The sequence below is a fragment of the Bos indicus x Bos taurus genome, chromosome 5 (assembly GCF_003369695.1).
Source record: "Bos indicus x Bos taurus breed Angus x Brahman F1 hybrid chromosome 5, Bos_hybrid_MaternalHap_v2.0, whole genome shotgun sequence".
Classification (NCBI taxonomy): domain Eukaryota; kingdom Metazoa; phylum Chordata; class Mammalia; order Artiodactyla; family Bovidae; genus Bos; species Bos indicus x Bos taurus.
The window spans coordinates 13,293,704-13,321,535 of record NC_040080.1 but is presented as its reverse complement, the minus strand read 5'-3'; the positions used below and the strand labels follow the sequence as shown (position 1 = coordinate 13,321,535).

General features: G+C 48.0%; 1 protein-coding gene and 1 long non-coding RNA gene across 2 annotated transcripts in view; both read right to left on the bottom strand.

Moving 5' to 3' along the window:
* TSPAN9 (tetraspanin 9) overlaps positions 1 to 5,747 on the bottom strand; it is a 192,834-nt gene extending 187,087 nt beyond the window's left edge. Inside the window, exon 1 of the mRNA XM_027541045.1 lies at positions 5,684 to 5,747. The gene's annotated coding sequence lies outside the window, so the exon portion shown is untranslated. The remainder of the gene's footprint in view (positions 1 to 5,683) is intronic.
* A 15,141-nt stretch (positions 5,748 to 20,888) lies between these two features.
* Positions 20,889 to 27,193, bottom strand: LOC113892312. The gene is made up of 3 exons (XR_003511020.1): positions 26,596 to 27,193; positions 23,648 to 23,772; positions 20,889 to 23,356 (listed from the first exon to the last, which is right to left on the bottom strand). It is a non-coding gene; the product is annotated as an uncharacterized LOC113892312 (long non-coding RNA).
* Between the last annotated feature and the right edge of the window lie 639 nt (positions 27,194 to 27,832).

Sequence of the window (27,832 nt, the reverse complement as noted above, 5' to 3'; positions counted from 1 at the left end):
TCAGGACGGATTTCCTTTAGGATTGATTAGTTGGATCTCTTCGCAGTCTAGGGGACTCTCAAGAGTCTTCTCCAACACCACAGTTTGAAAGCATCAATTCTTTGGCACTCAGCCTTCTTTATGGTTCAACTGATGCTAAAGCTGAAGCTCAATATTTTGGCCACGTGATATGAAGAGCCAAATCATTGGAAAAGACCTTGATGCTGGAAAAGACTGAAGGAAAAAGGAGAGGATGGTGACAGAGGATTAGATGATTAGATAGCATCTAATCATGTTCAACTCTCACATCCATGCATGACTACGGGAAAAAGCATAGCTTTGACTATCGGGACCTTTGTTGGCAAAGTAATGTCTCTGCTTTTTAATATGCTGTCTAGGTTGGTCCTAGCTGTTCTTCCAAGGAGCGAGCATCTTTTAATTTCATGGCTGCAGTCACCATTACAAGTGATTTTGGAGCCCAAGAAAATAAAGTCTGTCACTGTTTCTGTTGTTTCCCTATCTATTTGCCATGAAGTGATGGGACCAGATGCCACGATCTTCGTTTTCTGAATGTTGAGTGTTAAGCCAGATTTTTCACTCTCTTCTTTCACTTTCATCAAAAGACTCTTTAGTTCCTCTTCGCTTTCTGCCATAAGGGTGGTGTCATCTGCATATCTGAGGTTACTGATATTTCTCCCAGCAATCTTGATTATAGCTTGTGCTTCATCCAGCTCGGCATTTAATGTGATGTATTCTGCATATAAGTTATATATAAGCAGGGTGACAATATACAGCCTTAACATACTCCTTTCTCAATTTGGAAACAGTCTGTTGTTCCATGCCCAGTTCTAACTGTTGCTTCCTGACGTGCATACAGATTTCTCAGAAGGCAGGTAAAGGTGGTCTGGTATTCCCATCTAAGAATTTTCCACAGTTTGTTGTGAGTCACACAGTCAAAGGCTTTGGCATAGTCAATGAAGAAGAAGTAGATGTTTTTCTGGAATTCCCTTGCCTTTTTTATGACCCAAGGGATGTTGGCAATTTGATCTCTGGTTCCTCTGCCTTTTCTAAATCCAGCTTAAACATCTGGAAGTTCTCGGTTCACGTACTATTGAAGCCTAGCTTGGAGAATTTTGAGCATTACTTTGCTAGCATGTGACATGAGTCCAATTGTGTGGTAGTTTGAGCATTCTTTGGCATTGCCTTTCTTTGGGATTGGAATGAAAACTGACCTTTTCCAGTCCTATGGCCACTGCTGAGTTTTCCAAATTTGCTGGCATATTGGGTGCAGCACTTTCACAGCATCATCTTTTAGGATTTGAAATAGCTCAGCTGGAATTCCATCACCTCCACTAGCTTTATTCATAGTGATGCTTCCTAAGGCCCACTTGACTTCACACTCCAGGATGTCTGGCTCTAGGTGGAGTGATCACAACATCACAGTTATCTGGGTCATTAAGATCTTTTTTGTATAGTTCTTCTGTGTATTCTTACCATCTTGTCTTAATCTCTTCTGCTTCTGTTAGATCCATACCATTTCTGCCCTTTTTTTTTCTGTCCTTATATGCAGTGCCCATCTTTGCATGAAATATTCCCTTGGTATCTCTAATTTTTTGAAGAGATCTCTAGTCTTTCCCATTCTATTGTTTTGTATCATCAGATGTAGATCAGCACAAACTCTTTTTTAACATTAAGAAAGCTTTATTTATTATTTATTTTGGCTGCACAGGGTCTCTGTTGCAATGCAGGTTCTCAATGTGGTGCGTGGACTTAGTTGCTGTATACGAACTCTTACTTGCAGTATGTGGGATCTTAGTTCCACGACCAGGGATCAGACCCAGGCCCCTGCATTGGGAGTGCAGAGTCTTATCCACTGGACCACCAAGGAAGTCCCAGCACAGACTCTTGTACTAAGACACACATTAAAGAATCACCCCCAAGCAGTGTGGCAAAGCCAGGAGAGATGAAGACATAAAATGCCAAAAGGTTCTTTGGGGATGGCTCTGTGAAGGAGCTCAGACATGAGTAGGATCCTAAAGAGTGGAAGGAAGGAAAGGGGAGGCACAGTTCAGGAAGGTGGAACAGTCTGACTAAGAGACAAAGAAGGAATGAGCCAGGCATGCTGGGAGATGAGTCTGGCTGTCACCAGGGATCCCTGGGGGAAGAGAGTGGAAGATGAAGCTGGACAGGCAGGGCAGGTTGGGTAGGAAGGATGTGTGTGTGCGTGCTCTGTCGTTTCAGTCATGTCCAAGTCTTTGCAACTGTTTGGACTGTAACCCACCAATCTCCTCTGTCCATGGGATTTTCCAGGCAAGGATACTGGAGCCATGCCCTCCTCCAGGATCTTCCTGACCCAGGGATCGAACCCATGTCTCTTGCATTAGCGAGCGGGTTCTTTACCCACGGAGCCATCTGGGAAGCCCAGGAAGGATATGCAGTGCCAGCTAAGGCACCTGGATTAGATCCACACCCTCTTAGTCCGTGGGGTGCCCACCACAGCAGGCCTGGGCCTTGACAGTAGAAGAAGTCCTCTCCTCCTCTGTGAGTCTAGCTCCTCAGCTAGGTTATAAATAACAGGCACCACTTAACTGCACACCTGCTGTGTCTGAGGCCCTAAGCTACATGCTTCACATACACGCTCTCACTGCGCCTTCCAACAGCCCTGAGAGCTGGTATTGTTATCCTCCTTTTGTAAGCAGCAAGGGAAAGCTCAAAGAGGTGAAGGCACTTGCCCAGGCCTCACCTGCTCACTCATTTACTGAACAGATCGGCTGGTGCTGGGGCTTCCCAGGTGGCTCAACGGTAAAGAATCTGCCTGCCAATGCAGGAGACTCAGGAGACACAGGTTCAATACCTGGGTGGGGAAGATCCCGTGGAGGAGGACACTGCAACCCACTCCAGCATTCTTGCCTGGAAAATCCCACGGACAGAGGAGCCTGGCAGGCTATGGTCCACGGGGTCACAAAGAGTCGAACACAACTGAGCGGCTGGCCGGTGCTGAAGTTATATTCACAGGGATGAGGACTGGCACTCTAGCCAGCTACCTACTTGCCTTATTCATTCCTCAAGGGCAACATTTATTAAGGACATAGTAGGAGCCTAATAAACCACACTGAGTAGGGTGGAGGTAGCCGGGGGCTGAGGGGATGGGCTACAGTTTAATGGGTGTACAGTTTCAGTTTTGCAGCAAAAAAATTCTGGAGATCTGTTGCAGGACCATGTGAATATACTTCCTGCAACTGAACTGTACATTTTAAAATGGTTATGATGGTCGTTTTTATGCATTTCTTTTACCACAATTAAAAATAGAAAATAAACAAAGAACACATTAACTCACTGACTGGCTGCTGATAGCATCTTACACTGTTAGATATCCAAGGATGGAAGAGACCCTAAACACATTTTAACCCATAATCATCCAAAACAGAGGACTGGGGACTTCCCTGGAGATCCAGTGGTTAGGACTTTGAGCGTCCAATGCAAGGGGCACAGGTTCGATTCCTGGTCAGGGAACTGCCAGAAGCTCTGGGGCATGACCAAATTCCAAACACAAAGAGAGGCCTGGAGAGGGGCGGTAACTTGCCCAGGGTTGCACAATTAGGCGATGTTGGGACGAAGGTAGGAGCCCAGGTCTTCTAGGTTCAACAGTGAAGAGTGACAGAGGCAGCTGACAGAGCAGAAAACACAGCCTAAGGGGTCAGAAGCCACGGGTTCAAGTTCTGCTTCTCCCACTTATGAGTTCGGTGACCTCAGGGAAGTCATTTATTCTCTCTGAGCCTCATTTTCCTAAACTATAAGGGGGCAATTTAAAACGACATATGCTTGGGGACTTCTCTGGTGCTCCAACGGCTAGGACTCCATACTCCAGGAGGCCTAGGTTCGATCCCTGCTCAGGGAACTAGATTCCCATGATGCAGCTAAAGAGCCTGCACGCCACAATGAAGATCGAAGACTCTGAGTGCTGCAGCGAAGATCCAAAGCAATCAAAGAAATAAAAAATTTTATTTCAAAAAATTTTTAAATTATGTAAAAAAATAAAAATGTGTTCATCAATTTAAAGATTAAAATATGACTTGCTGCTGTTGTCTAGTCACTAAGTCATGTCCTACGCTTTGCAATCCCATGGACCCCTCTGTCCATGGGATTTTCCAGGCAGGAATACTGGAGTGGGTTGCCATTTCCTTCGCCAGGAGATGCTCCCAACCCAGGGATCGAACCCACGTCTCCTGCATTGCAGGCAGATTCTTTACCGCTGAGCCACCAGGGAAGCCCATAAAATATGATTTAATCAGATCAAAAAAAATCCCCTCTCCATTCTGGTTCACTCTCAGCTGTTCCTGGCCTTGCACACAGCAGGTCTTCAACAAGCGATTGTAGAACTGAATCACCATTCAAGTTTATCCACCCCAACCCTCCTCTCTCGCTCACCCCTTCAACCCACAGCTCAGTTGCATGGGCCCTGCCAGGATCCGGCAGAGGGTAGGAAGCCAGAGTGAACGGTCTGCCTCCCTGGCTGCATTCCTTAGCTAAATATAAATGATTTGTCCAGGCCATTGTTTGAAATTGTCCATAATATGTCTCCTCCCCTTCCCATTACTTACAATGACAAATTGACTGCACATCTTTATAGCAGAACATACATACAAAACATTCTCTGTGGTTATTTTTAGTAAAGAGAGGGAAGCTGGCTGATATGCAGGGATCAGAGCCTGAGTCCTCAGTATTCTCCACTAGTCCAGGAAAGCTTCCTGGAGGAGGAAATACCTGAGTCACCCCAGGGAAGGGGACAGCTGCCTGTCAGAAGGGCACCATCACATAAAGAGTTTGGTTCTCTGCAGTCTTATCCATGTTTGGGGTATGGGGAGGAAAGGTCTACCCAGCCCAGGGGGACCCCATACTAACCTAATGCTTCAAACCTCCCCAGACACTAGCAGCATTGGGGAAAGAGAGAAGGGACAGTATCTTTTCCAAAGACAGGAGATCCAAGACTCCAGCTCTGAAATACACGGCTACAAACACTGCTCTTGGTAAGGAGCCAGATTCTTGTTTGGACTTTTTAATTTCTTTATAACCACAGAAAGTTTTTTAAAGTCCCAAACTTGGATGCACAGATGGGCTACATCCCAGACCTCAGGGCCTGCCAAAGCCCTGTCACTGATTGCCGACCTGCCAGCGGTGGCCCAAGGGGTGGTCGGGGAGTTCCGGGGCTGCAGGCGGTACCCAGCCCTGACCGAGCTCCCGGCCCTCCCTGGGGGCGCTGAAGGGACCTCCCCGCGCTGGCCCGCTGGGTCCCACAGTCAGAACCCCTTGACAGCTCCGGAGCTCCGCCTTCCTGCTGCATCCTACAGACCCCCATCCCTCCGCCTAGGGTTCCGCCGGCCACTCCCGCACCCCGTTCCCGGAAGGTCCTCTTCCGAGCCTTTCCCCGTGAAGACCCCTCCTCGCCCCGTTACCGGGCCCCGCACACGTCGTCCCCTTCAGGCGGCTTGCCGCCCCCTCACAGGGAGCAGATCCCACCCCGCCCTCAGCTGGCCCACTGCCGCCCCCGACACCCCTTCCAGGGGCGCCCTGGGCCGCTCGCCCCTCCGCGGACCGGGTCGGGGGCTTGCCGGCCCGCCCCCCGCCAACCCGGACCTGTAACCCTGCTCGTTCCTGAGCCCCCGGCCCGCGGCCCGCCGCCCTGCCTGCCCCGGGCAGCACTCACCGAGCTCCCAGGAATGTGGGGTCCTGCTCGATTGGGCTCGCGCGCCGCAGCCACTGCCGCCGCCAGCGGAAACAGGGGGCGGGGCCTGCCCTGGACTGCGAGGCCTCGGGGCGGGGCCTGCCGAGGGGGTGAGGCGGGGCCTGCCCTGGTATGGCGAGGGCGCGGGGCGGGGCGCGGGCGCGGGGCGGGGCCTGCCCTGGAACGGCGAGGGCGCGGGGCGAGGCGAGGCCGGGAGCGGGGCGGGGCCTGCCCGGGAATGGCGAAGCCACGGGGAGGGGCGGGGCCGGCCTAGGGGCGGGGCTGGACAAGGGGGCGGGGCGAGGCGGGGCCGGCTGGAGAACTACAAGGCCGAGGGGGCCCGATCCCCGCGCAAAGGGTGGGGGAAGGGACGGAAGCGGGGACCTGGAGCGGACACTTCGGGTGGGGCGGCGGCTGGGGAAGGGGTGCGCGAGGCTGAGGGCGGGGTCTGGGGCCGGGGACCTCCAGCAACCCCGGCCAGATCCCCAGCGTTGGAGCTGGAGGGACCCAGCCGGACAGTGCCGGGCTCGGACTCCCCGAGCCAGGCATCCCGGGCCTGGCCCAGGCTTGGCTGCCCTCCGGGAGACTTCCTCCCTCCCCGCCGCCTGAATTCTTGGATCGGCCGCTCCTCCGGGGCAGTGGTACGACCTCTGCCCCTGCTCCATGCATGGGCCAGGGTGTAGGGGGAGATGAAGGCCTGAAGGTTCACGCCCCTGTGCCCGGTCTGGTCCCAACCAGGGTCGCAGCCTTGCGTCTGGAGCAGGGCCCTGTGCCCCCGCCGCCACACCTAGGCAGGAGACCACATGCTGGAAGAGCTGCTTTCTCCCCAAGAGTCATGGCCTCTTAAGTGTTGGTAAAGGGCACCATGCGCCCTGAGGACCTGACCAGCAGCTGGACAAACTCAGGTTACACATCTCCACCCCAGGGCTTCCTATAGGCCTTCCTTCCTGGGCCTGGACTCTCTTTCCGAGTGACCCCTAAACAGCCCCATTGCTGTCATAGAAATGCATTCTGTGCTTCTCACATGCACCATCCCCTGCTAAGTATGATTTGAGACAAAGTTTTTTTAACTAACTCATCATCCTTGGCCTTTCCTAGTTGGACTGGCAGCTAGGAAATCATACACACAATCTTATTTTTGTCTGTTAGATTGAACCCAATAACGCATTGCCTCTGACTCCCCTCTTCCTTCAAACCCTTGTTCAATGCCCCCATAAAGTCTTCCCAGGCTGAACCCCCTGCCCCACCCCACAATCTCTCCAGTCACTAGGACAGCCTTTAGCACATGTAACCACTCCTCCCAGCTTCCAGAAGAGGAAGGTGAGACCAGAAGGAAAGGGACTTTCTGTGATGTCTGCTAGGTGAGTGATCTTACCGTAAAGACACTGGGAGCAGCCTCGGGTGGTAAGACAGGGCTTTGGAGCCAGACAGCTCTGGGATTGAACCCCAGCCCTGCCTTTCATGGGCTGTGACCGCTCTAGGCCTCAGTTTCCTCACCTGTGAAATAGGGCTTAATAATAACAATCCAGTAATACCAATCCCCAACCAGCAGTGCTGAAGAAGCTGAAGTTGAATGGTTCTATGAAGACCTACAAGACCTTCTAAAATTAACACCCCAAAAAGATGTCCTTTTCATTATAGGGGACTGGAATGCAAAAGTAGGAATTCAAGAAACACCTGGAGGAACAGGCAAATTTGGCCTTGGAGTATGGAATAAAGCAGGGCAAAGGAGAATAGAGTTTTGCCAAGAGAACACACTGGTCATAGCAAACACCCTCTTCCAACAACACAAGAGAAGACTCTACACATGGACATCACAATATGGTCAACACCGAAATCAAATTGATTATATTCTTTGCAGCCAAAGATGGAGAAGCTCTATAAAGTCAGCAAAAACAAGACCGGGAGCTAACTGTGGCTCCGATCATGAACTCCTTACTGCAAAATTCTGACTTAAATTGAAGAAAGTAGGGAAAACCACTAGACCATTCAGATATGACCTAAATCAAATCCCTAACAATTATAGAGTGGAAGTGAGAAATAGATTTAAGGGACTAGTTCTGATAGACAGAGTGCCTCATGAACTATGGACGGGGGTTTCTGACACTATACAGGAGACAGGGAGCAAGACCATCCCCAAGAAAAAGAAATGCAAAAAAGCAAAATGGCTGTCTGAAGAGGCCTTACAAATAGCTATGAAAAGAAGAGAAGCAAAAAAGCAAAGGAAAAAAGGAAATATATACCCATTTGAATGCAGAGTTCCAAAGAATAGCAAGGAGAGATAAGAAAGCCTTCCTTAGTGATCAGTGCAAAGAAATAGAAGAAAACAATAGAATGGGAAAGACTAGAGATCTCTTCAAAAACTTAAAGATACTAGGGGAACATTTCATGCAAAGATGGGCTCAATAAAGGACAGAAATGGTATGGACCTAACAGAAGCAGAAGATATTAAGAAGAGGTGGCAAGAATACACAGAAGAACTATACAAAAAAGATTTTCATGACCCAGATAATCACCATGGTGTGATCACTCACCTAGAGCCAGACATCCTGGAATGTGAAGTCAAGTGGGCCTTAGGAAGCATCACTACAAACAAAGCTAGTGGAGGTGATGGAATTCCAGTTGAGCTATTTCAAATCCTAAAAGATGATGCTGTGAAAGTGGTGCACTGAATATGCCAGCAAATCTGGAAAACTCAGCAGTGGCCACAGGACTGGAAAAAGTCAGTTTTCATTCTAATCCCTAAAAAGGCAATGCCAAAGAAGGCTCAAACTACCACACAATTGCACTCATCTCACACACTAGTAAAGTAATTCTCAAAATTCTCCAAGCCAGGCTTCAACAATACATGAACTGTGAACTTCCAGATGTTCAAGCTGGATTTAGAAAAGGCAGAGGAACCAGAGATCAAATTGCCAACATCTGCTAGATCATTGAAAAAGCAAGAGAGTTCCAGAAAAACATCTATTTCTGCTTTATTGACTATGCCAAAATCTTTAACTGTGTGGATCACAACAAACTGTGGAAAATTCTGAAAGAGATGGGAATACCAGACCACCTGACCTGCCTCTTGAGAAATCTGTATGCAGGTCAAGAAGCAGCAGTTAGAACTGGACATGGAACAACAGACTGGTTCCAAATAGGAAAAGGAGTACGTCAAAGCTGCATATTTAACTTCTATGCAAAGTACATCATGAGAAATGCTGGGCTGGATGAAGCACAAGCTGGAATCAAGATTGCTTGGAGAAGTATCAATAACCTCAGATATGCAGATGACACCACCCTTATGGCAGAAAGTGAAGAAGAACTAAAGAGCCTCTTGATGAAAGTGAAAGAGGAGAATGGAAAAGTTGGCTTAAAGCTCAACATTCAGAAAACTAAGATCATGGCATCCAGTCCCATCACTTCGTGGCAAATAGATGGGAAAACAGTGGAAACAATGGCTGACTTTTTTTTTTTTTTACTCCAGAATCACTGCAAATGGTGACTACAGCCATAAAATTAAAAGACACTTGTTCCTTGGAAGAAAAGCTATGACCAACCTAGACAGCATTTTAAAAAGCAAAGACTTTTGCTGACAAAGGTCTGTCTAGTCAAAGCTATTATTTTTCCAGTAGTCATGTATGGATGTTAGAGTTGGACTATAAAGAAAGCTGAGCGCTGAAGAATTGATGCTTTTGAACTGTGGTGTTGGAGAAGATTCTTGAGAGTCCCTTGGACTGCAAGGAGATCCAACTAGTCCACCCTAAAGGAAATCAGTCCCGAGTATTCATTGGAAGGACTTATGTTGAAGCTGAAACTCCAATACTTTGGCCACCTGATGTGAAGAGCTGACTCATTTGAAAAGACCCTGATGCTAAGAAAGTTTGAAGACGGGAGGAGAAGGGGACGGCAGAGGATGAGGTGGTTGGATGGTATCACTGACTCAATGGGCGTGAGTTTGAGTAAATTCTAGGAGTTGGTGATGAACAGGGAGGCATGGTCTGCTGCAATCCATGAGGTCTCAAAGAATCGGACATGACTGAGCGACTGAACTGAAATACCAATCTCATGGGGTTGATGGGATGACCAAGATGGTTGAAGAAAAAGTACATTTGAGCCATGGTGAGTGGGAACATTAGCTTCCCCCTGCCCTTTAATGGAAGATAAGCAAATCTGAAATAGGATGATGGAGACTAGGAATCAGAAGAAACCTTAGAAGAATCCCCTCAATAGAGTCACAGATGCAGAAATCAAATTTATGGTTACCAAAGGAAAAACAGAGGGGATAAATTGGGAGACTGGGATTGACATACTACTATATACAAAATAGATAAGGACCTACTGTATAGCACAGGGGGCTTCCCTGGTAGCTTAGCTGGTAAAGAATCTACCTGCAATGCAGGAGACCCGGGTTCGATTCCTGAGTGGGGAATCTCTCCCCTGGAGAAGGGATAAGCTACCCACTCCAGTATTCTTGGGCTTCCTTGGTGGCTCAGATGATAAACAATTCCCCTGCAATGCAGGAGACCTGGGTTCAATCCCTGGGTTGGGAAGATCCCCTCGAGGAGGTCATGGCAACCCACTCTAGTATTCTTGCCTGGAAAATCCCCATGGACAGAGATGCCTGGCAGGCTACAGTCCATGGGATCACATAAGACTCGGATGTGACAGAGCGACTCAGCACAGCACTGCACAACATGGCACAGGGAACTCGACTCAGTACTCTAGAGTGACCTATATGGGAATAGATCTAGAAAAGAGTGGATATATGTATATGTATCACTGAGTCACTTTGCTGTAGCCCTGAAATCAAGGCAACCTTGCAAATCAACTATAAATCAATTAAAAATTTTAAAATAACATAGAAAGTGGCCACATACTCCCTCTCTTTCAACACATCCAGAGATGGAGGACTCATGCCTCTGAAGGGGTTTCCAGCTGGAAGAGAAGCAATAGAGGATACAGCAGAGAGGAGGCCTTGATGCCTGGAAGTCTGTGGGGCAGACACATGCCCACCACGTCCAGCGGGGACAGAACTCAAGCAGATGACCTGACAAGCAGGCAAGACACTCTTAAGGCAAGAAGACAACACCTGCCGGAGTTAAGACACCCCCTAAAGCACAAGGTCACAGTTTCTTGTTCTGGGATCTTAAGGTATGTCAGGGAATTTCCGTCCTGGGGATTCTGAAAATACTGAGGAAAAACCTCCATGGATGGGGTGCTCATGTTTAGATTCTAGGGAAACACCCAGAGTACTTCTCTTGTCCTGGCATCATTACTAACAGTCCCCTTCTCACTCCTAAAATATCTTCATTTGGACAATAAAGTACTTGTCGCATTAACTCTGGACAAAGGTAGGAGTCCAGAGAGCCTCTTCCAGGCCTGGACACCAGCAATTCTGCTGGAATTTCTGGATCCCCAGAGACTTCAAGAGATAGTGTGCGAGTTTATCCCCTTGAAATCACCAAATCAAATTGAAAATGATAATGAGCAAAAAGTCAAGCTAAGGGACGGGCAGGGCCTGCTGAATTGCGACACCTAGTGGGGAGAGTTCACAGTGCTGGAGGCTAGGTTAAAGGTCCACCCCAGGACTGGCCATTGGTTATTTCAAGTCAGCTGGTAAAGCAAAGAACAACAGCTAACATTTACCAAGCACTATATTTTCCAGTAGTTATGTACGGATGTGAGAGCTGGACCATAAAGAAAGCTCAGAAAAGTTAGGTAACATCCTCCAGGTCATTTAGCTAATGAATGGGCACATCACTGCCTCCTGGTCCAGTCTCCTTCAGCTAGAGGACAAAGCTCCTTCAGAGCTATCTCCCATCTAAGATGACTTCAACTTACCCTCTGACGTGGAGATGATGTGAAGGAACGGTGAGAGGCAGAGTGTGTACCAGGAGGTCTGCTTCCACATCTAACAGAAAAGAGTAGTTGTTTCTGTACCGATCAGGGATTAAATTGGGGGCATTAAACCAGACAATGAGGAAATCTATAAACCATCTATTCAAGGCACAGTGGAGCTGCTCATTTAAATAAACACTTTCCAGCAGGAAAAATGAAACAGCTCCTCCCCTCCCCATTCCCTTCAACAACATTTGCTTGTGGAATTTGAAGAGTGGTCACTGCAGCTTGCCAACTGCCCCCGGAGGACCCAAACCCAGATGTCCCACCATTCTCACTACAAGGAAGGCCAAAGTGACCGAAGACTTTCTCCTGCTTCCTTTACACACTCTCCCTTCTAAAGAAGGCAGATCATCCCCAGGAACTCTCTCTCCTTCAACTTCTTTCTCTTCCAAAGCTAAAAAGTGAGGCAGGTGAAGCAGGGCCAGGGGACTATAGACCATGGACAGTCTTGTTAGAAGTTTGTAAGGTTGCCAGGTGATATTTGGGACATGCTTATTTTCAGTTCAGTTCAGTTCAGTCGCTCAGTCGTCTCCAACTCTTTGCAATCCCATGAACCACAGCACGCCAGGCTTCCCTGTCCATCACCAACTCCCAGAGTTCACCCAAACCCATGTCCATTGAGCCGGTGATGCCATCCAGACATCTCATCCTCTGTCGTCCCCTTCTCCTCCTGCCCTCAATCTTTCCCAGCATCAGGGTCTTTTCCAATGAGTCAGCTCTTCGCATCAGGTAGCCAAAGTATTGGAGTTTCAACTTCAACATCAGTCCTTCCAATGAACACCCTTTAGGGTGGACTGGTTGGATCTCCTTGCAGTCCAAGGGACTCTCAAGAGTCTTCTCCAACACCACAGTTCAAAAGCATCAATTCTTCGGCACTCAGCTTTCTTTATAGTCCAACTCTCACATCCATACATGACCACTGGAAAAACCATAGCCTTGACTAGACGGACCTTTGTTGACAAAGTAATGTCTCTGCTTTTTAAAATGCTGTCTGCTGCTGCTAAGTTGCTTCATCGTGTCCGACTCTGTGCGACCCCAGAGACGGCAGCCCACCAGGCTCCCCCGTTCCTGGGATTCTCCAGGCAAGAACACTGGAGTGGGTTGCCATTTCCTTCTCCAATGCATGAAAATGAAAAGTGAAAGTGAAGTCGCTCAGTCGTGTCCAACTCTTAGCGACCCCATGGACTGCAGCCTACCAGGCTCCTCCGTCTGTGGGATTTTCCAGGCAAGAGTACTGGAGTAGGGTGCCATTGCCTTCTCCAAAATGCTGTCTAGGTTGGTCATAACTTTCCTTCCAAGGAGTAAGTGTCTTGTAATTTCATGGCTGCAATCACCATCTGCAGTGATTTAGAAAGCATTAATTGCTTATCTGAAATTTGCTGTTTACATAAGTGTCCTGTATTTTTAACTGCTAAATCTGGCAACTTTACTTTGTAATTGTCACTGAAACGGCTGGAAAACATAAGACAGTCAGAGTTCTGCAAACTTCTTCTGTAAAGGGCCAGATGCTAAGTATTTTAGGCTTCGAACACTTTACAGTCTCCATCACAGTTACTCACCTCTGCCACTGTAGTACGTAACTCAGCCACAGACCACACCGGGTGAGTGAGCATGACTGTGTCCCAGTAAAGCTTTATTTACAAAAATAGACATCAGGCCATAGTCTGCAAATTCGTGGACCGTTAGATCCTTCAGACATCGGGCTATCTTCACAGGTGTGGTAGGGGCAAGAGTGGCTTGGATCTGAGTTTCTCAAGTGTGGAAAAAGTGAAAGAGATCAAAAATCACTGGGCATAAAGCATACGCGTAATTCAGGGTGGGTGTGCACACAGGTACATGTGGCCCTTCGGAAAGCAGGCACTTCTAGAACAGGGGTGGTCTGGAGCTGCTGAGGTTTTGCAAAGTCTCTGCCAGCCCCCGTGTGAAGAAGTGCAGGTTCTCTGCTGGAATTCCTGACAGTCGGCATGTGCTCTGTTAAGACAGAAATGCACAGGCAACATCATGAGATCAGACAGAGGGCACAGACAGCAAGTAAAGCAGGTCAACCCAGGAGAAGGCCTTCAGGGGAGCTACAGCTGCTGGCACTTGTCTATCTGAGCCTGCGTGCTGCAATGAAAATCAAAGATGCTGTAGGCCACAACTGAAACCGGCACAGCCAAATAAATAAATATTAAATGAAAGAGTCAGGTATGGCTGAGTCCCTTTGCTGTTCGCCTGAAACTATCACATTGTTAATCGGTTATACCCCAATACAAAATAAAAAGCTTTAAGTTTAGGGAAAAAATAAACCACAGCCCTGGGACACCCTAAGCAGTCCAGTGATTAAGACTTTACCTTCCAATGCAGGGTGTGTGGGTTCAGTCCCTGGTCAGGGAACTAAGATCCCCCATGCCTCTTCACCAAAAAACCAAAACATAATAACAGGAGCAATATTATAACAAGTTCAATAAAAGACACACAAAAAATTTTTTTAAAGGAATCAGGTCTTAATTGACCAACTCTCCCACAGATAAGAGACTTCCCTGGTTGCTCAGACAGTAAGGAATCTGCTTGCAATGCAGGAGACCCAGGTTGGGAATCCCTGAGTTGGGAACATCCCCTGGAGAAGGGAATGGCAACCCACTCCACTATTCTTGCCTGGAGAATTCCATGGACAGAGGAGCCTGGTGGGCTACAGTCCATGGGGTCACAAAAGAGTCAGACATGACTGATAGACCCACAGATAATATCTATACATGCTGGACAACATACAAAAATACAAAACCAGAAAAAACAAGCAAACAAAAAACAACAAAACCAAAACAAACAAAAAGGCTCCCAAAATCCAACCACCTACGGGCTCTTAAAAACTGAACCCAAGCACAGAGACTTTGGAGAGGATTCAAAATGTGTGCAAAGCAACTGGCATTGGAAGATTTCCCATTTTTTAGAAAAAGTTCCCCACATTGGCCACAGCCACAGTGCAGCATGAGATGGGTGAAATGCAATAGAAAACCCACTGTCTTTCTGGCAGGAGGAACCAGAGACTGGAGCCCAGAGCAATTAAGCTTGCTGAAGAGGTGGGGGGCGTGAATCTTGGAAAGGAGAGAGCCAGAGAAGAGGAACCCTGAATTCCCTGTACAGCAAACTCTGCCCAAGTCTCCAGTTGAGACGCCTGAACCACATCTGAGCAGGGGAAACAGCAGCTATCCCTGCAAAGATAAAAGAACCAAACTGAGCCTTGAGCAGTTGCCAGCTGCAAGGAAGACAGTGTGTGTAGTTTGACGTTAACCTAGTTAATTACCTACTCAAGGAAAATATCAGCAATTTCCTAAAGGATAAAGTAGAATTCAGGGTCTCTTCAATACAACCTTCAAAATATTCAGGGTATAACCTAAAATTCTCAGTGTACAAAGAGCCAGGAAAACATGACCCATTCTCAAGAGGAAAACAAAACGGAGGCCAATCTCAAAATGACTGAGATGCTGGAATTATCAGACAAGGACATTTAAAGCAACTCGTATAACTGTATTCAAGGATATAAAGAGAAAGTACATTTATAATAAAAGAACAGATAGGAAACCACAGCAGAAAAAAAAAATAGAAAATATAAAAGAGAACCAAATGGAAATTTAGAACTAAATATCTGGAATAAAAATAATTCAGGGTGTGGGCTTAATGGTCAAATGAAGATCCAGGGGAAGAGAACATGAACTTGAAGACATATCAATAGAAAGTAACGAATGGGAAAGAAAGAAAACAGATCAGAAAGGAAAAAGATGACAAAGTGTCAGGGACCTGTGGAATAATATCAAAATGTCTAATATATGGGTAATTAGAGTCCCAGAAGGAGAAGAAAGGGAAAATGGGACAGAAAATATGTATACATATATATTTAAATGGAGAAGGCGATGGCACCCCACTCCAGTACTCTTGCCTGGAAAACCCCATGGACGGAAGAGCCTGGTGGGCTGCAGTCCATGGGGTCGCTAGGAATCGGACACGACTGAGCGACTTCACTTTCACTTTTCATTTTCATGCATTGGAGAAGGAAATGGCAACCCACTCCAGTGTTCTTGCCTGGAGAATCCTAGGGACGGGGGAGCCTGGGGGGCTGCTGTCTCAGGGGTCGCACAGAGTCGGACACGACTGAAGCGACTTAGCAGTAGCAGCAGCATATATTTAAAAGCTTGTGGGAAGAGATTTCCCTGGTGGGTCAGTGGTTAAGAACCCCCCTTCCAGACTTCCCTGGTGGTGCAAGGGATAAGAATCCACCTGCCAATGCAGGGGACACGGGTTTGATTCCTGGTCCAAGAAGATTCCACATGCCTCGGGGCAACAAAGTTTGTGTGCGACAACTACTGAGCCCGCCCACCTGGAGCCTGTGCCCACCACAAGAGAAGCCAGCACAATGAGAAGCCCACGCACTGCAGTGAAGAGTAGCCCCAACTTGCTGTAACTAGAGAAAGCCCGCGCTCAGCAGTGAAGACCCAGCACAACCGAAAAAACAAAATAAAATCTGCCTTCCAACAGACGTTGGTAAAGAATCCGCCTGCAATGCAGGAGACCCTGGTTTGATTCCTGGGTAAGGGAGATCCGCTGGAAGAAGGGATAGGCTACCCACTCCAGTATTCTTGGGCTTCTCTTGTGGCTCAGCTGGTAAAGAATCCACCTGAATGCAAGAGACCTGGGTTCGATCCCTGGGCTAGGAAGATCCCCTGGAGAAGGGAAAGGCTACCCACTCCAGTACTGTGGCCTGGAGAATCCCATGGACTATATAGTCCATGGGGTCGACACGACTGAGCGACTTTCATTTTCCAACAGAGGAGACATGGCTTCCATCCCTTTGCTGGGGAACTAAGGCCCCACATGCAACTAAGCCTGTGTGCTGCAACAAAAATCTAAGACCTGACGCAACCAAATAACTAAAAAATGAAAGAAAAACAAAAGCTCCTGGGAGGATCCTGTTGAGAGAAAAAAGTTGAGTACATGGGAAAGATAAGGAACCACAAATTGTAGACGTTTTCATAGAAGGAGGAAAGGGATTACAGAAGTAAAGTGTAGAGATTTGGCTAATGCAGAAAAGATGACAGCCTTTGTACTGGGAGCAGGACGGGGAGAGGAGGGACAGGGGCAAGGAGAGGTGGATTTCTGTTCTTCGTGGGGATGCTACAGTTGTGATGTCACCAGATGGCAAAATGACGGAGGGTCGAGGTCAGGCTGTCCCCAGGACTGTTAGAAACATGCATCTGCAGCCTGATAAGGACAGCAGACAGGAAGCGAGAGGACCAGAGGGCTGGTAGTGTGAGGGTGAGAGCTGGGGCGCCGATGAGGGGGGACGGTCCAGTGGGAGTAACTGAGCAGACAGCAGGAAAGACAGGAGGGAGGCTGACTTCGGGGTTCGGAGCAGAAGTCTCCTGTGATGCCAGACCCAGCAGGGCTCAGCAGGGCTCCCTGCTCAGGATGTTACAGGAGGCGACCCGGGTGCTGGCCAGGTTGTGTTCACTCGGGCCGTGGTCAGAATTCACTCGCTCACGGGCCCTGGCTGATGGCTGGCTCCCGCTGGAGGCTGCCCCAGCGCCTGGCCAGGTGGCCTGGCCCAGCACAGCCACCTGCTTCATGGCACCAGCAGTCTCTGACTACATCTGGTAGTAACATGGAGTCTGTATAACATAATCACAGTTCGACATCCCATCGCCTTTGCCATGGTCTCTTCGTTAGAAACATGTTGCGGGTGCACATGCTCGAGAGGACAGCATTTCAGAGAGGTGTGAATACCAGGAGTCAGAGACCTGGGGTTGGGGGTGCGCCTTGGCGTCTGTCCTCCACAGAAAGGAAGGGGATATGGGGATTTGCTGGTCACTGCAGGGCAGCGTGCTGGGAAGAGGCGGGAGCTGGGTCAGGGCAAGGGCCTGGCAAGAGATGGGTGGGCTTGGGGAGAGGGTCTTAGATGTTGATAGAGACTGAATTCTCTGCCTTTCATGTGTCACACAGACTATGAAAAAGCAATCTGCTTACCTATGATAATATGCTGTGTCAAATTGGTTAACTTTGTTAAGTATATATTGATTTTATTTCCTCCCAAAGGATGGCCTCTTTAAAGAGCAGATGGTTGAGCACAGACACCAAGACAGCCTGAGAGGAGTCCGGGAGAGGACAGGGAGAAAGAAAATGACAGCCTGTTCCCAGCAGAAGAGGCAGAGGAGAAGGAGAGCGTCTAAGCCGATGCTTTGAAATTAGAACTCAGCCTAGTGAGCTCCATAAGGTTGAGAGATGAAATTGTGTGACTGGCCATAAAATGATCAGAGGACGATGGCTGATAAGACCCGAGGATCATAAAAGGGATGAGGGCACACTTGAAGCCCCAGCCAGGACAGCCACCATCCAAGTTGATATACATCCATGTGTGACATTAAAAAAATTCATTATAATTAAAATATGCATTGAAAGAAAGTGTTAGTCTCAGTCATGTCTGACTCTTTGCAACCGGGCTCCTCTGTTCATGGAATTCTCGAGGCAAGAGTGCTGGAATAGGTAACTGCTGCTGCTTGGGCTTCCCTGGCGGCTCAGATGGTAAAGAATCCACCTGCAATGAGGGAGACATGGGTTTGAACCTCGGGTTGGAGAGATCCCCTGGAGGAGGGCATGGCAACCCACTTTAGTATGTCCATGGAATTCTCCAGGCAAGAGTACTGAAGTAGGTAGCTATTCCATTCTCCAGGGATCTTCCTGACCTAGGGATGGAACCTGGGTCTCCTGCATTGCAGGCAGATTCTTTACTGCCTGAGCCACAAGGGAAGCTCAAAATATGTACAGCGTGACAATAAAAAGAAGCAGCAGCTGGTAGCTAAAAGCTAGTCATTTAGAGGGGGCAATCAAATGAGAAGTTCTTATAATATATTTTCTTTTTGTTTGTTTGTTTGTTTTAATTTATTTTTATTTATTTGGCTGAGCTGGGTCTTAGTCACTGCATGTGGGATCTAGTTCCCTGACCAGGGATTGAACCTTGGTCCCCTGCATTGGGAGCACAGAGTCTTAGCCACTGGACCACCAGGGATGTCCCCAGTAAAGTATATTTTCTAAAGGACAGAGCAGGATTGGAGTTAACAGGACACATCCACAATAACAGGACACATCCATGTGAGCTCGTGTTCCAGCTCTCTCACTGGAGTGGACAGGAATGGACATTCCTTCCTGCCCTCCGTGCCCATGGAGACGATGTGATTTGCACCACGAGGGCCCAGGTATTTGTCACTAATAACATTCACCATTTAAAAAAGCAGGGCTCCCTGGAGAATGGCTGAGTCCACATCTCAGTGCAGAGAGGTGGCGGCAGACCTAAGTCTGCTAGCTGAGGCCAGAGCTTGGTGATCCAGAGGACTCAAAAGGTGGTGTTGAAAGGAGAAGGGACACAGCAAAACAAACCAAAGCTGGCAATCTGAGTTATCAGAAAGGAATCAAACCTTGTAAAAAGCCTGAGTCCCTAGTAACACTGAATACTGGTTAGACTTTAAAAAGGTGCATGGGAGCTCTCAAAAATGTCAGCTATTCCAGCAATGTGCATGCCACAGCCAAGTGCAGGATAATAATTAAGCTGTGAATTTCTGGTGCTTTTATCCAGGCAGTAAGATACCTAGGGATGAAAGAGGCCCCGAGGTGTCTTTTTTTTTTTTTTTTTTGGTGAGGCTTTTAGCGATTTTGTTATTGTGGTAGGTAAAATTTGACCCCAAGAAGTCACTCCCACAGATAATTGCCAGACTGAGTGGCATCTAGACTCTACCCCTAACCTCCTGCAATCTCTGAATCTGTAACAGTATGGTAACTTCAAATACAAAGCTCATAACCCCAAAGTGTAAGGATACTCAAGTCCTAAATCTTCACTGTAGTCATCTCAGCCCACCCGTGAGGCCGATTCTGCTTGCTTCGTTTGGACAGAGGTTTGAAAATAAATGTAAATATGATGAATGACACAAACATGTATCGATATTGGAAATGTTGTGATAGGTTTAAGGATATGTGTGGCAGTAAATGTTATAACCGGAGAAGGAAATGGCAACCCACTCCAGTACTCTTGTCTGCAAAATCCCATGGGTGGAGAAGCATGGTGGGCTACAGTCCATGTGATCTCAAAGAGTCAGACATGACTGAGCCACTTCACTTCTTCACTTTAAATGTTATAATCGTTAGGGTAATCTATATTTTCTCTTGGTTTGGGGATAATTTTAAAAACACAATCTTTGTTGTTGGTGGTGGTGGTGGTCAAGCCAAGTGGCTTGCAGGATCTTATTTCTCCAACCAGGGACAGAACCTGTGCCCTCAGCAGTGAAAGCTCAGAATCTTCACTACTGGACCACCGGGGAATTCCCTAAAAATATAATAACTTAAATTTTAAGTAACCTAAATTTTAACTTAGATTAATAAATAACTTAAATTTTACATCCTCTTTAAAAAGTCATATAACATGAAATTAACCATTTTTAAATGAACAATTTTTATCTGCTTTTTTAAGTTGTTGGAAAAGTATAAAAGTATGTGATATATTAGACTTATGATGTTAATTTAATACTAAGGTGCCTTAACTGTGAACGTTAAATGTTTAAATAAGTATGCTTAGGTTTGTAAGTTGAATCTTACTATGTTTCATGAATAGTGTGTGTTCCTACTATTACATTCTAATTGTCTAAGATTTTGTTAGATTTGTAAGTGTGCCTTGTTAGATATTTGAAGTGCCTAATTATAGTTTTGCTAAGCTAATTTAACCAAGTTTGTAAGTGATAGTAAATGTTTAGAGAATTTGTAAGGAAAGTAAACATTAATCAAAAAGAAAAAGAGATTTAACATAAAATACTAGCTTTCTGAACAAAATAGCAGGATTTGCAAGTTGAACTTAATAAAATCAGGCTTTAAAATTTACAACTTTAATCAACCGAAAAAAAATTAAAATACACAAATAACTTGAAGTATTCTTTCCCATGCATGAAAGTTTCCCCTCGGGCATTAAAAACTCAATAATAGTGACTTAGTAGTTTATAAAGTAATACAATGGTGTAGAATGATATTGTTGAAATTTTTGACCACTAAAAATATTACAAGTCAAATGAAAAGGAAGCATCCTTTTTTGAATTTGTTAACTTTTTAAGTTCTAGTTTTATTGATATTATTTTATTTATAGTAACTAAACCAAACAATGATGAGGGGGAGTTCCCTGGTAGTGCAGCGATTAAAACGCTGTGTTTCCAGTGCAGGGGGCCTGGGTTCAGTCTGGTGGGGAACTAAGACCCCACATGCCAGGTGGTGCGGCCAAAACAGGGGGCCTGGGTTCAATCTGGTGGGGAACCAAGACCCCACATGCCATGTGGTGCGGCCAAAAAACTAAAAATAAATAACTAACGGCAATGCCTTAACTGATTTGATTAAAAATCCAGACCCTTCTCTGCTGCATATTAAAGATGGCCACTAATTCTTCAAAAGCAAAACAAACAAACAGAAAACCAGTGATGAGCACGTTGATCAAATGCACACCTTTCCCAGGGGAGGAAGTCCATCGCCTGCTCCACCTCCCAGAAGGAGGAGTGATCACTGAAGAGTCACGGGTGGTGGGCACCTGGTTAGAAAGCCTAGCCTGTTGCTTCTCAGATTGCACTGTGTGTAGGAATCACCTGCAGATTTTGATCCCAGGAAGGCGGGTGAGAGTATATGGGTTCTGAGCCCTAAGTGTGTGCTCTGCCCACGTGAGCACACACGGATGTGGCTCTTCTCGGGGGTCCCATTTACCAAGGGCCAGAGCTGCCCCCTCAACCAGATCGGCCACGTCTGTGTCTCTGTGGCTGGAACAAGCCGTCTTGCTATCACACTACAGGGGGGCCAGGGGGTCACTGTCTCCTCTAAGGAGTCATTGAAGCAAATGCTGTCTGTTGCCCTTGACTCACTTCCTCCATCACAGAGACCAGATCCAAGATTCTCTGGGTACGGCCATGGGAAGGATAAACAGAACAGAAAGGCAGCCCAGTTTTGCTTATTTGTTGTGTGATCCCCTGCTAGCATATAAGCTCTCCCAGGACCTGGACTTTGATTCTATTCACGGCTGCGTCCCAGGAGCAGACACGGGAACCATGCCAGACACATCCCAGGTGCTCAGCAATTGTTTAATGGGATAAACTTGGCCTATTTGGGCTGTAGGCTGCCAGGCCAACCCTTCTAGAATTTGACATTGGGGTCCAAGTCTCAGCTGATAAAGACAGTGGTCAGTGCCTTGCTGAGCCTCACTTGTGCATCTCTCTCTCTCGAGGGAGAAGAACTATGATCAAGAGTAGATCTGGGTCTTCTTAGGCCCCTGGCTGAAATAAGAGTTGAAGACCATTTCCATCTCAGAGCCCAGGCCAGAGGAGGGTGGTCCTCACTCAAGGCCAAGGGAGGACACAGACCAGAGGTAGAAATAGAGCAGACGGCAATCGAGAGAACTGAGGCCCCAAAAGCTGCAAGGGGAATGTGATGAGTTGCCAAACCCAAGGGAGCAGAAGCAAATATCAAAGCCAGGGACCACGGCCAGGAATCCAAGACCCAGGGAGATGAAGGGGAAGAGCAAGTGGGCCTGCAGTAAGTGGGGAGGAGCCGGGCCGTTCCCCGGAGCAGGCATGTAAGGCTTGCTTTAATGTGCCTCCAGGAGCAGGGCCAGGGCAGTCTGTCAAGATTAAAGGGGGCCTGGGTGGGTTAGACAGAACGGCATTCCCTGGGGGCTCCTGGTTTTCTAGAGCTAAAGCTAGGAGTTGGGGGAGTGGGCGGTGTGTGGTTTCTCGAGTCCCAAGGCTGCTTTGAATTCCAGCTTGCACTTCCCAACTTCGTAACCTCTAGCAGTCACTGAAAAGTCATCTCACCTTCACTTGCTGTTTGTTTTTGTTGAGGGGCCAAGCTCTGTCTGACTCTCCATGACATGTATGGACTGCAGCATGCCAGGCTTCCCTGGCCTTCACTATCTCCCAGAGTTTGCTCAAACTCATGTCCGTTGAATCAGTGATGCCATCCAACCATCTCATCCTCTGCCGCCCCTTGCTGTTAGGAAGGTGCAAACTCATAACCAGTTTAAAGTCTGTTTCTCCCCCACAGTCTCCAAGTGATATAGGCATATACAGCCTCCACAAAGTGTCTACATCAGGATCAGTGGGGGATTCAGAGAAAGAAACTGGAAAGAAGTCGGTCAAGTAGTGACTGGAGAGGAAAAGCAGAAGCAGAGAATCGTGCCAAGCTTCAGAAGTGCTGGGCTCGCCTTTGGGAGGGAGTCTGCAGAGAGAAGCAGATCCCCTTTGATATCAAGAAAACACCTCCCCGTCCCCGCCCCCATCACAGGATGCTCGGCAGGCTCTTGCTCTGAACATCTCATTGCTACCCAATTACTTCCAAAATGGGACTGCTCGCCCGCCAGCTGGCATGCACATTTCCCTCCGGTGTTTGTGGTTGTCTGATCTTTACTTCTCTAATTATCCTCCACAGTCTCCACCCCTGTGCAAATAGCATTTTCCAAAGAGATGAGAAAGCTTCCATTGTCAATGACTGCCAGTGACTCTCAGGGTCTCCGGGGCCAGCTCCCAGCTCTCCGCCCAGCACCAGCATCTGGAACAAAACCTCCTCCATGTTCCTAACCTGCTCCCCACTACAGTCACCAGGCGAGGAGCCAGAGGATCCAGGTGGAAGCACAAGATCTGCGACGTAGTGACCGGGTGACGTGCGTGAGCGATTCTTCTGAGCCTCGGTTCCTTCATCTATGAAGAAAGCGTCTACAGCATCACAGAGCAGCTGCAAAACCAAGCAAGACAGTGTGTTTAAAAGTGCTGTGTAGGCGCTTCCCCGGTGGTCTGGTGGTTAAGAATCCACCTGCCAATGCAGGGGACTCAGGTTCGGTCCCGGAAGATTTCCCATGCCGAGGAGCAAGTCGCCGCGACAACTGAGCCCACGTGCCTCCTGCCTGTGTTCCACAGCAAGGGAAGCCCACGTGTGATAGCAGAGAGTAGCCCCCACTCTCCACTGCTAGAAAGAGCCCTCAAGCAGTAACAAAGACCCATCACAGCCGAAAATAAATAAACAAACCTTAAGAAAGAAGTGCTCTGTAAACTGAACGTGCTAGAGTCAGGAGTGGGATTATTCCTGTTGTTGTTATAGCCATTCATGCTTCAAACATTATGCCGTGATGCACGAGTTAGAAATATGTTTGGCTGCAAATTACAAAAAAAACACAAAAGAAAAGTGACTTAAAGAAGATAGTTTATTTCTCTCTCATATAAAATCAGTCCAGAGCTGTAATGGTGCTTCATGGAACCAAAGATCCAAGACCCTTTTACCTTACTGGTTTGCCACTGGTAACTTCTATTCCTAAGGTTATTTCCTAGTACAAAATGGCTGCAGGAAATCCAGCCATTACATCACAATCCAGTCAACTGAAAAGAAGGAGAGGTGAAGAAGAGCATGCTTTCTTTCATTAATTTATTTGACTTCCCCATTTCTTAGTTGCAGCATGTGGGATCTAGTTCCCTGACCAGGAATCTAACTCAGGCCCCTGCATTCGGAGTGTGGATTGTTGGCCACTGGATAATCAGGGAAGTCTCCCTCTTCCTATTAGGACACTTCCGGAAACTGCAGCTCTATTTGCCTCCATTGGTCAAACTTAGCCTCATTTAGTGGCACAGGAGACTAGGAAATATGGTTTTTATTCTGAGGGCCATGTGCCCAGCTAAAAATGGGGGGTCCTATTATTCAGGAAGAAGGGAAACCAGGGCATCTCTGCCCCAAATGATCATTTCTCTCTCCTCACTTTAATCTACATGCTAGTGCACAGCTCCCCTAGAAATGCTTTTCTCTTTACAACTGAAAAGAAAACCACTATTTCCTGCTTTCCTCGCCGCTCTTCTCTGCCCTTCAATGTTGGAAAGACTCAGGGCAGTCCTGGCGACACCTCCTCTTCTCCAGCCATCTTCTCCTCTTAAGTAATCTCATCCAGTCTCAAGGGCTTAAATACCAACCCAGGCGCCAGTGAAACCTAGACCGAGCCCTGACCACTCCCCTTCATTCCAGAATCGCAAGGGCAGCTGCTATGGACGCCTCCACTGGGAGGTCTAACAGGGATCTCAGCTCAGCTCCGATCTCCACCCGCATATTTGCTCCTCCTTGAGTCTCTCCCATCACTGTAAGTATGTGACTTGAGCCAGGAATCTTGGAGTTAACCTTGCTTCCTCACTTTCCTGCCCGCCCTGGACCCAAGACTCAGGAAATCAAAGTAACGGTCTTCAAACACATCTCAAGGTCATTGGCTTTCTTTCCTCTCCTCCACTAACCTGCATCCAGAGCACTGTCACTCCCCTCAACTCTGCAGCCACCTCCTAATGGGGTCTCCCTGCTGCCCCCGACCCCTGCCCTCCACTTATCTATCCTCACCTGACAGCCAGATTGACATTTCAAATAAGTGACTCAGCACAAAGGTGGCAGATTCCACAAATCCATCTTTGTTTTCTCTTGAAATCCTTCTAAGATGACTGCATAGGGATTTTTTTTAAGATATAAATCCTTGAGGATATAAATCTTTTTTTTTTTTTTTAAAGATATAAATCTCAACAAGATCAGGAAGATGGGGAAGAAGTTCAGGAGCTGGAAAACAGAATGGGTGGTGGCTGACTTAGCAGACCAAGAGAGCAGAACCCTAACCCAGAGGAAGCCAGAAAGGAGCATGGTTTCTACCACTGACCCAACTTGCCAAGAGTCAAGAGCCAACAGCTCTGGGGGTGTCTGCAAGCGGAGGTGGAGGTGGCGGCTGGGGGTGGGGGGCTGCTCCAAGTCAGTTCAGGAAGAGATCAATGCCCCAGAGCCCCTCCTGACTCCTTGCAGCTCCCCCTCCCAGCTCTGGCAGAAGTCTGAGCTCTTCCCCATGGGCTGGGGGACACCAGATCCAAGCGAGCACGAGAGGCTTGTGCAGAACAGGGGGTCCGTGGGCAACACTGGGGCACTTTTCTCCCACTTGGTTCATAAGAAGCTCGCGGCTTGACGGTTCTCCATGGCAGGAAATTGGGGGAGCCCTTACATGAGAAACGCTGGACTGGAAGAAGCACAAGCTGGAATCAAGATTGCCGGGAGAAATATCAATAACCTCAGATATGCAGATGACACCACCCTTATGGCAGAAAGTGAAGAGGAACTCAAAAGCCTCTTGATGAAAGCGAAAGAGGAGAGTGAAAAAGTTGGCTTAAAGCTCAACGTTCAGAAAACGAAGATCATGGCATCTGGTCCCATCACTTCATGGGAAATAGATGGTGAAACAGTGGAAACAGTGTCAGACTTTATTTTTCTGGGCTCCAAAATCACTGCAGATGGTGACTGCAACCATGAAATTAAAAGACGCTTACTCCTTGGAAGGAAAGTTATGACCAACCTAGATAGCATATTCAAAAGCAGAGACATTACCTTGCCAACAAAGGTCCGTCTAGTCAAGGCTATGGTTTTTCCTGTGGTCATGTATGGATGTGAGATTTGGACTGTGAAGAAGGCTGAGCGCTGAAGAATTGATGCTTTTGAACTGTGGTGTTGGAGAAGACTCTTTGAGAGTCCTTTGGACTGCAAGGAGATCCAACCAGTCCATTCTGAAGGAGATCAGCCCTGGGATTTCTTTGGAAGGAATGATGCTAAAGCTGAAACTCCAGTACTTTGGCCATCTCATGCGAAAAGTTGACTCATTGGAAAAGACTCTGATGCTGGGAGGGATTGGGGGCAGGAGGAGAAGGGGACGACAGAGGATGAGATGGCTGGATGGCATCACTGACTCGACGGACGTGAGTCTGGGTGAACTCCGGGAGCTGGTGATGGACAGGGAGGCCTGGCGTGCTGCGATTCATGGGGTTGCAAAGAGTCACAACTGAGCGACCGAACTGAACTGAACTTTCCACGGAACCAGATGAGGCCAGGAAGCAATGCCCTAAAGCAGACTGCACCCTAACACAAGAACCCCACCAGATGGTCACAGACGAGCCAATCCCCCGCTCATAGCTGCCCACCTGCTCAGAGTCTCCCACCGGCATCTGGGACCCTTTTAAGCAGAGGTAGACGACCAACAGATGACTGGGTGGATGATCAAGGATGACTGGGAGTCTGAGCTAAAGCTCCAGTACAAACAGCAAAGTCTAAAACAGATCCAGAGGAAACAGGTCAGGTCGGGATGGGACGCACGCCCCTGAAACGATTGCTACCCTCACTCAGGTCAACCAGTGATGATGTGGCCCCTGAGACAGGGGCAGGATGCCACCCCAGCTGCACCCATGGAATTTGCCCGTCTTCCGACCTCAGCGCCCTCCCAGCGGGTCTCACTTCGGCAGGTCATCATGTGGCCGCTCTTGCTGTCACTGTGGACAGGCCCTCGTTGGCCCCTGCTCTGAGGGAGGCCCTTGGTCATGCTCTGACTCGGGAGTTGGGAGCAGTTCCTGGAAAGGGCCACTGTGAGCCAAGCCACCAGAGCCCAGTCCAATGACGCCCAATTTACCGACCCTGGGACTTGAACTGCAGACCATTGTTACAGGCCATGTGCTAGTGTCCTTTGGATTTCTTTTTAGCCATTTAAAAACATAAAAACCGTACTTAGTGTCACCAAACTGTACAGTTAAATATGCTGAAAACAGTGTGTTTTATATTATGTGACTTTTACTACAATACAAAAAAGGTTTAATAATAAAAAATAAAAACCTTTCTTAGCTGCCAGGCTCTACAAAGGCAGGCGGTGGACAGGAAACGGCCAAACTGTGCTCTGAGACGCCCCCCGACACACCCGCCACCAGTGACCCGGCTCCCCAGGGGGAAGGGCCCCTGGGAGGGGTCCCGGGTCCCAGGGAGCGGTGCAGCTCAGGGTGGACTGAAGTGTGTCTGGGCCCCTCAGTCCACTATAACGTGCAGTTCTGATTTTGGAGAGCCAGCCCCGTGGGCCTGCTCACTCCCGGGTCAAGGCTAACGTCACGTTCCCAGAAGGCCAACTTAGGGACGGCATCCCTAAGGATGCCCGGCCTGAACCTCCGGCTTTGACCACTCTTTGAATGCAGGGGGTGTTAAGTCCATTTGCTGTTTACTGAGTACCTAACGCTCTGCATCTAGAACCACGGTGCACACAGAGCCCGGGGTCTCAAAGGAGGAGGGGAGGTTGACTGGCCCGGGTGGCGGCCGAGGCTCATCCTCCCTGACACCGGCCAGCTGGACCTGCTGCCTTGTCTTCCGTCCACAGGGACTCCTTCATTTCCATACAAAGAA